This window comes from Melospiza melodia, chromosome 11, assembly GCF_035770615.1.
Source record: "Melospiza melodia melodia isolate bMelMel2 chromosome 11, bMelMel2.pri, whole genome shotgun sequence".
Classification (NCBI taxonomy): domain Eukaryota; kingdom Metazoa; phylum Chordata; class Aves; order Passeriformes; family Passerellidae; genus Melospiza; species Melospiza melodia.
This window is the reverse complement of record NC_086204.1, coordinates 30,695,662-30,704,572: the sequence shown is the minus strand read 5'-3', so window position 1 is coordinate 30,704,572 and position 8,911 is coordinate 30,695,662.

The following is an 8,911-nucleotide window of genomic DNA, read 5'->3' as shown; positions in this document are numbered from 1 at the left end:
CCTATGGCTAGAAGTTTTTAATGTAAGAAGTTTTCCAGAGGAAAAAAACGTCTCTCAGACCAAACCTCTCTATTCATGCCAGTTTTTAAATATCTCCAGCCTGTTAACTCAGAGGAAATAATCTATAATGTGTAGAGTTAAATTGTTTTCAGGAATCTGTTGACCAGAGCAAATCTCTAACAAAGTGAGGCATTTGCTCTAAAAACGAACATGTGTGTGGCTCTGCGTGCCTAAATTTTTGATTGACAGACTGGCTTGCCCACCCAAGTGCAGTTTTGCATGGCAGAAGCGAAATTTTCCTGTGTGCCGTGCAATTCCCAAGACTTGTGCAGTTCTGGGAGTGATTACAGCTGTATAAAATCAGGCTTTCATTCCTGCTTTGCTTTTTCATTCCCAACTTCCTCTGTTCACTGAGGCAGGATTTTCCACGTGCTCTCCCTCCCGGTCCAGGAGTGATCCTTGGTGTCCTTGAGCAGGAGCTGCCTCCTGGTGAAGGTAACCAGGAGGTTCTGAGTGCCCATTGATGTGGAAGCTGGTTATCTTCTCCTTGTCCAGCCATCACCCTGGCTGTGCTGTCTGAAGCTCCTTTTCCCAGCCCTCCTGCAATTCTGTCAGATATTTTCCCCCCTCCATCCAAGTTTGCCAGGGTTTAGTTGAGACCTGGGATAAGTCAATCCAGACAACACTGCCTGGGGAAGGAGCAGCTACGCCTGGAAGCAAACCCCTCTCTGAGGAGAACTTCTGGCAGACACTTCATGTGAATGAAGGGACTGGAGGGATTTAAAACGGTGTGGATGTGGCACTTGGGGATGTGGGGCAGTACTGGGGAGCAGTCAGACTCCATGGTCTTAGAGGGCTTTTCAAAGCTAAATAATGCCATGATTCTGTCTCCTATTTTGGGTGTGTTTCAGCCCAAGCAGAAGACTGCAAGGCCTCAGTGTCACACCGTAGGTTTGATTTTTACACAGCAACGTGGTCCTGACACATGAGACACGGGAGGAGAGGAATTGCTACTTTTTATAGCACTTTTCTAGTCAAGTGATTTCATTGCTGAAGGTGAACACGATATGGAACAGGAGGTGCTGGAGGCTTTCAGGCTCTTTCTGTGAAAGTATTCAAGTATTTGTGTCGAGAATGACCTGAGGGGAGCCTGTGAGAAACATGGGGGCCTGGAGAGCCAGGAGAAGGGGGGATAGCTTCCCATGGCCAGAGGGCAGGGACGGATGGGATGTTGGGAATTGGGAATTGTTCCCTGGCAAGGTGGGGAGGTTCTGGTACAGGAATTCCCACTGAAGCTGTGGCTGCCCCTGGATCCCTGGCAGTGCCCAAGGCCAGGCTGGACAGGGCTTGGAGCAACCTGGGACAGTGGAAGGTATCCCCTGGCAGGGGTGGAATGGGATAGGCTTTGAGGTCCCTCCCAACCCAAACCACTCTGGGTTTCAATGGAAGGTGCTATAGAATGGCCTTTTCTCCCAGACATCTTTGTTCATGTTGCAGGCTAATACACAAACCCATGACATTTGTATCCATGTAAACATATGAGATTTTAACAACTCCTGGCAGCTGATGCTCCCTTGTCCCCTGTGCTGTCCCTGAGCAGCTTTTCCAGTCTCCTTAGGCTGTCCCTACACACTCATGGGGTCAGATGGCTCCATGTATGCCAGGGAAGAATGCCCCACTTTCATCTGGAGCCCTCACACCATTTGATTCAGCAGAAAAACATGACTTATGATTTCAGAAACCCATCTTCTGCAGGAGGGTTTGGAGCTGTCCAAAAGGTAATGCTCACTTGCCAAAGTCAGCCCAAAGGCTCTGCTCCTGATTTTCCTTATTGGAGAAGGGACCCCCAAGCTCCCAGTGATGGACCTGTGGTGCTGGCTGGTGTCACCCCTTGTGTGTGACCTCTCCTGGGGTGGCCAGGGGGTTGTAGGAGCAGCCCTGATGGCTTTGCTTGGACATAACTCTTCCTTTCTCCTCTCTGGCTTTGTGCATGGATTTTCTCTTTCTGTTGTCTCATGTCCAAGCAGTTACACAAAGCTCCTCGTGGGTTGTTTGGTTGTTATTACAAAAACTATTTCAGTTCCATCGCAGCCTTTGAAACCCCTCAAAGAAGTTTTCTGTCTAAGCCTTTTTAAAATGTCAGGAGACCTAATAATGTCTCTACAACTCCCACTGCCTTCATGGAGATGCCTGTGCAAAGGATCTGCAATTACTCACACAGCCAGGATGTTCTGGAATGTGTCATTAGCACTGCTGTGTGTTCCCTGTGCGGGGTGCGGAGGTCTCCGAGGGCTGGGATCTGTCAGAGCAATAATCCATTGGAACAAAGCGGGCTCAGGCATTCCTGCACCCGGGAGAATCCCTGAGGGAGCTGGGCAGGGGCTGCAGAATCCCTGAGGAGCTGGGCAGGGGCTCAGCCTGGAGCAAAGGAGGCTCAGGGGCCCTTGTGGCTCTGCACAGCTCCTGACAGGAGGGCACAGCCGGGGGCGTCGGGTTCTGCTCCAGAGAACAGGGAGAAGAGCAGAGGGAACGGCCCCAGGCTGGGCCAGGGGAGCTCAGGGTGGATATTGGGAATATTCTTTCCTGGAAGGGCTGCCCAGCCCTGGCACAGCTGCACAGGACTCTCCATCCCTGGAGGGGTTTAAAATCCCTGTGGATGTGGCACCTGGGGACACGGGGCAGGGTGGCCTTGGCAGTGCTGGGGGAATGATTCAACTGGATCGTCTAGGTGGACTTTTCCAACCTAAACAACTCCATGATTCCACAGCTTCCCTTGGTTGCCATGAGACCAAGACTGTGTGGCAATGGAGATGCTGGGGTGCTCCTGTGGGTGTCCCAGTTTAGAAACCCAAACCAGCTGAGGAACAAAGGACACCTGCTGTGTCTGCCTCTCATGCTCTGTAAATAAACTATGTCTTGGGTATGCAGCTCAATTGTACTGTAAATTAAAACTGTATTAATAAAAAAAATTACGTAATTGGCTGTTTCCATATGAACTGAACTAACCTGGCTTGCGTGTGTGCAATCTATCGTTCTTATAGGAAGGGAAATTCATTTCATTGGAGAGGATGCTGTGTTTTGGAGTGAGAGTATATATTGGATTGGAAGGATTGAATAAGTGCAGGTTAGAAAAGCAACAGACCTGTAGTTTTCCAGTTGATTTTTTGATGAAGGACATTCAGGTGAAGCCATCTGTCAGCAATGAAGGAGCAGCTCTGCTGTCTGATGGAGCTGCTCTGGCCTTACCTGCTGTTTCCAGCAGTGCTTTTCCAGGAGCTGGTGGCAACATTTGTTTTATGGAGCTGTTTATGTGTCCTGTAAACCTTTCAGCTTGGAGACATGCCCTGACACATTGTCTGTGCCTGGAGAGCTGGATGGGAACTCACTAATATTTCTCAAGTTGGTTGTTTTATTCCCTTCTTCATTTTGTTCTACCGTAGAACTCTCTGGTTTTCGGGAAGGCTCTTCATGAGGTCAGATGTGGTGAGACAAGGTCACAGAAGATGCTGACACAACTTGTTGAGTTGCTTTTAATGCCTCCATAGTGTCTTCTCAGGATCACGAGTTGAACACTCTGAAAGTTCCCTCTGGGATATCCTGAAGGAATCCCCAGACCTGCTGCTGCCTGGGTGGCTGGTGAAGGCTGGGACTGTGAGGGCAGTGAGTGACTTTGACCTGAACCACAGAATTGTGGAATCATTGAGGTTGGAAAAGCCCCCCAAGACCATAAAGTCCATCTGTGCCCAATCCCTCTCTTGTCACCCAGCCCAGGGCACTGAGTGTCCCCTTCCTTGGATGGGGACTCCACCACCTCCCTGGGCAGCCCCTTCCAATGTCCACCCTTTCCATGAAGAAATCCTTTTCCTCTCTGGGATGCTGAATTTCAAGCATCTCTCAGTCAGTACTCCTTATTTCCACACAACACTGGTTGACAGGCCTGAGGCAGTTCCCTTCCCGAGTTCGACGACCAAAATCAGTGTCAGGAGAAAACACTGGGGAGGAGAATCACGAACTGCTCTTCTTGCGAGAGAAAAATGTGAGCAGTAGCTGGAGTGTCCACCCACACATGTATTTTAAAAACAAGCAGACAGAATTCTGCTGTATTCCAATTCCTCTTCCCAGAGCAAAGCAGGCTCATGATTAATGGAACAAACAGCTCGGAATAATAAGCAATATTGCTTTATATGCAGGGTCCGTAGCCACGAGGTGCCCGGCACACTCCAGAAGAGTAAAAGCTTGTCTTAATCGTCGCCTGCCTCCTCTGCAGTGTCTGTGCCGTAAATAAGGGACATCAAAAGCTTTGGAGAGCTAATGAAAATGCTAAAGAGGCTCCAGACCAACGACAGCCTCCTGCTTAATGGTGCTGCTGCGTGTCAGGCTAGACCTGCCACCCCTAATTGTTTCCTTTTTCCCACTTTGGGGAAAAATGATGACATAAAATCCTGTTGGATGGGAGTAGATTTAACAATGCAAAAAGGATGGAGGAGCAGAGGAAGGAGGGGAGCCCAGCACTGCCGTGACTCAGCTGGGTTTGTTCGCAGTCCTGGGATGGTGGAGCTGAACCTCCCTGGCACAGCTGGGCACTGCAACAGGGTCTGGCTTGGGTGGCTGCCTCCATCCCATCTGCTGCTCTTTGTCCTCTTCACACTTCCAGCAGGTCTGAACGTGAGAGGGAAAGGAATGGTAGTGTTTTCCTGGATTAGCACAGATCCAAGTCTTCCAGCCCAACCATCCCAACTGCTCCTCCCATTGCCCTCAGCTCCTATCCAGGTGGGAAGGGGGGCGTGGGGTCCCAGCAGAGCCCATCTCCTCTTGGCAGCCTGTGTTGAGAACTTGCTCCAAGCCCTGAGCACAGGGCAAATGCAGCTGATCTGCTGTGAGAGGGGCTTTTCACAAGGGGGATTGGACTTGAAATGAAGAAAAGCAGGTTGAGTTTGGATATCGGGAAGGATATTCTTCTCTCTGAGGGTGGTGAGATGCTGCTACAGGTTGCCCAGAGAAGCTGTGGCTGTCCCTGGATCCTTGGCAGTGTCCAAGGCCAGGTTGGACGGGGCTTGGAGCAGCCTGGGATGGGGGAAGTTGTCCCTGCCAGTGATGGCTCCTCCAGCTAAAGGGACGTGGTTTTCCTCCACCTGGACAGAGGTGCCCACAGGTACCTCCTCCAATGCAGAGCACTGCTCTGAAGCCCCTGACATGGAGAGCAGCAGGGAGCTTTCCTTTCGTAGCTCAGTGATGCATTTGTGCCTTTCAGACTAAAAATACCTAAGGATGGAGATATGAAAACTCTCCTCTCCTACGTTATGGTTCTCCTTTGTTCCTACATGTTTTCCTCCAACCCCTGCATCCCATTATCTGCCTCAGGCTGCCCGTGGGTGAAGGATGAGCAGCTCACACCCAGGCAGTGAAAATCCCTCCTTGGAGGGAAAAACCCATCCATCACATGGAGTCCTTGGATCAAGACCAAGGCCTCATCTGGATTGGGAGTGAGGAAAAGGCTTCTTCTGCCAGAGCTGGCTGCCCACATCCTGCTGCCCACATCCTCCTGACTGCTTGGAGCAGGGATCCTCGAGCAGGGATGGAGCAGATCCCAGCCTGCACCCACGCCCAGCCCTGTACGGTCCATATGGACCTGCTGGGATTGATGTGGGGCTGAGGGAACAATGGGATGTTCTCCTTGTGCCCCCGAGGAAGAGCACACCTGAGCTGCAGCACACAGCTCTGTCCCTGGCCCGTCCTGATTTCGACAACATGAAGCCCAAAAATAGGGAAGAAAATTAATAAATAAGGGAATGTTCTTGCTCAGATTGTTGTAGCTATTTCTGCTGTCAGATGCTTTACCAGCTGGCCAAGCTGGAACTAGGGGAGAGTGGCTGGTTTTGTGATTATCTGGAAAGATGAGCCAGAATAGGGCTGAAAAATGGGAAATATTTGTATGAAATGTAAGAAATTACTCATTCCCACAGGCGTAATTCCAGACATTGATTCATTTCATTAATTTTTAGTGGAAAAATAAGTCTTTACGTCCAAGAAAGAGGATGCTGCAGGGTGGCTGGTGTTTGCTGCGCGGAACACGAGGACATTTGTTGTTTAATAATTTTTGTTTCATTAATGATTGCTCCAAACAGCCTTAGCAAGGCTCTTCCCAGGGGTGTCCAGCCTGGACACCCAAAACGGGACAGTTTATCACACGTGCTCCTTTTGGACAGCCTTTTCCAGGGAAGGCTGGGTCCAGCAGCCCCGGGATGGGGATTTAAGGGATTCCTTTGTGGAGGAATACATGATAAATAATAAAGGAAAATAAGCATTCGGGGGGTTCAGACCATATTCCTGGGGGCTGGTTCTTTGCGACAAGGGTGGGAAGAGCCAGGGGAGCCTGGGCTCCTGTTCCTTCTCATGGCACTGCAGGGAGGGAGGGAATGGCAGCTGTTGGTGCGGCAGGGATGGAGATGGGAGGGCAGGAGCTGCTGCTGGCCAGGCTCACGGGGACAGGCTGTGGCCCTGCAGAGAGCAGCTGTGAGGGATGGCTGCCCTGGCAATCACACCGCGCCGTCTGCTGCACCTCCGCTGCTCCCACGCCGAATTCGATTACTCTGCTGCTCCAGGAAAGCTTCCCTGGCTGCTGGCTCTGCACAGCTGCCTGCTCTGCTTGGGAGGTGCCTTCCTGCCGCTGCCACCCCAGATTCCATGCCCAGGGATAGTCCCAGGGTTGTGGGAGCACCCCCTTCCCGAAAGGCAGGACAGTGACCCCCACCCCACCCAGCCTCTAACCAGGAGCGAGCCCCTGCCTGCTCCCAGCTAGTTCCAGCATCATTTTTCTCTGCATTTCTGGTCAAATACAAGCCACCAAACCAAAATTCCCACTCTGCAAAGGTCCTGGGAAAACCGAGTCAAAACTCCTGTTCTGCACAGATCCTGGGGAAAAAAAATCACTGATTTTGAGGGGGAACATGGTATAATCTTGGTGAGTTTGTCCAAGAATTAAGATTTTTCTGCTCTGCCTGCTCCTGCCAGGATTGTTGGGACTGGGAGCAGTGTGGCTCATTTTCTCCAGCATCAGATTTCCATGATCCATCTGGGAAAGCTCCCCAGGTTCATTCAGTGAATCCCCCACCTCCATGGAAGGGGATACGAGGTGGGAAGGAGCAGCACCGTCAAACAGGCAGAAGAAATCTGGCTTTGCTTCCTCTGGCCAAAGTGCACCCTGAGAGCAGAGCTGCTGCAAACCCTCCCGGGCTGAGCACTGCAGGCAGCCCTTGGCTGAACTCTGAACCTCGTTGTGCAGGAAATAACGAGAGTTCACAGAGATAAATGCTGGTGGGGACAGGATTCCACCCTGGATACTGCTCCAGGGCCCTCCCAGTGTCTCACCTCAGACTGCCTTGGGTTGGGAGGGATCTCAAAGCCCACCCAGTGCCATGGCAGGGACACCTCCCACTGTCCCAGGCTGCTCCAGCCGTGTCCAGCCTGGACTCGGATATTCCAGGGATCCAGAGTAGCAACAGCTGCTCTGGGAATCCTGTGCCTCATAGGGAACAATTCCTTCCCAGTATCTAAGAGTGAGTGCTCTGATCTAGGCTACTAGCACACACTAATAACAATAATAAACATTTAATAAATATTTGTGCTTGTAGGAGAAAGGGAAACCCGTGCTTGTATCACCAGGATATGAGGAGCCCAGTCCTGCCTTCAGACAAAGGTGGGACATCCACCGGGTGTGTGTCTGGGAGGGAGCAAAAGGGAGGGAAAACAAGAGATCCCCTCTAGCTGAGCCTTTATCCCGCCCCTGGTGGAGAGGAAAATAAATGTTTAATAGAGGAAACACAAAGTTCAAACCAGTGCGCCCTCCCAGCGTGTCCACTGCATGTCCCAGTGCTCCCAGTATGCAGAGTACAAGCTCCAGTGCGAGCAGTGTGTGCCCAGTTCAATGCCAGGGTGCCCTCCCAGCGTGTGCCCAGCCCATGGGCAGGGTGGGACAGGAGCCCCAGCAAAGCTCCTGGGAATCCCTGCCGAGCTCCAGGGAAGCCCGAGGAGCTCCTGCTCAGGTCAGGGGCTGCTCGCTGGAAAATGCTGCGCTATGGGCACGCAGGTAGTTCATTAACGCTGGCTAATTAAGCTCTCGGTTAGGGCGGAATGGTGGGAAGCTGCTGCTGCTTTAGCCCACGAGAGGGCAACGCTTCCCTGGCTGGTGGCCACACTCGGGAAAACCGGATTCCTGTGTTTTTAACTGGGAATCGAACCAGGAATTCCTTCCCTTTTATCAGTGTTCCTGATGGTTTTGTTCGGGTTTTTTTCGTTGGGGCACAATGCAGGACAAGGTCCTCCTGTGCATCCCTGCTCTCCCAGCTGGAATGGCAATCGAGAGGAGCCGGCCAGGCTGGTGATCCCATCTCCTCTCCCATAAAAGCTGCTCTGGAGACAGGCTGGAGCCGGGGCAGCCTGGCAGCGCCAGGGACAGCAACGGCGGGCAAAACCATGGAAAAGAACGAGGAGAGAGAGGTTTTCCTGGTGCTCTCAGGGCAGGGATGCTCCATAGGGACGTACTCTGGGCAGAGGGATAGGGATGAGCGCAGCATCTTCCCCAGTTTTCCTGGAATTTTGTAGAATCCCAGACTGTGAGGGACCTTAAAGCCCACCCCATTCCATGGCAGGGACACCTTCCACTGTCCCAGGCTGCTCCAAGCCCTGTCCAACCTGTCCTTGGACACTTCCACGGATGGAGCAGCCCCATTTCCCCTGGACAACCTTGCCTCTCCACCCTCATTTCCCAGCCCGTCTCCCTCCTGCATCTCCCATGCAGGAGCCCGCATTTAAATTTCAACCCACACCCTCCCCTGCCTCTGCAGACAAATGAATTCCCAGGCGATCAAAGCCCCACAAGCACGGGCACGCCGGGCTCGTTGGGGCAGCAGAC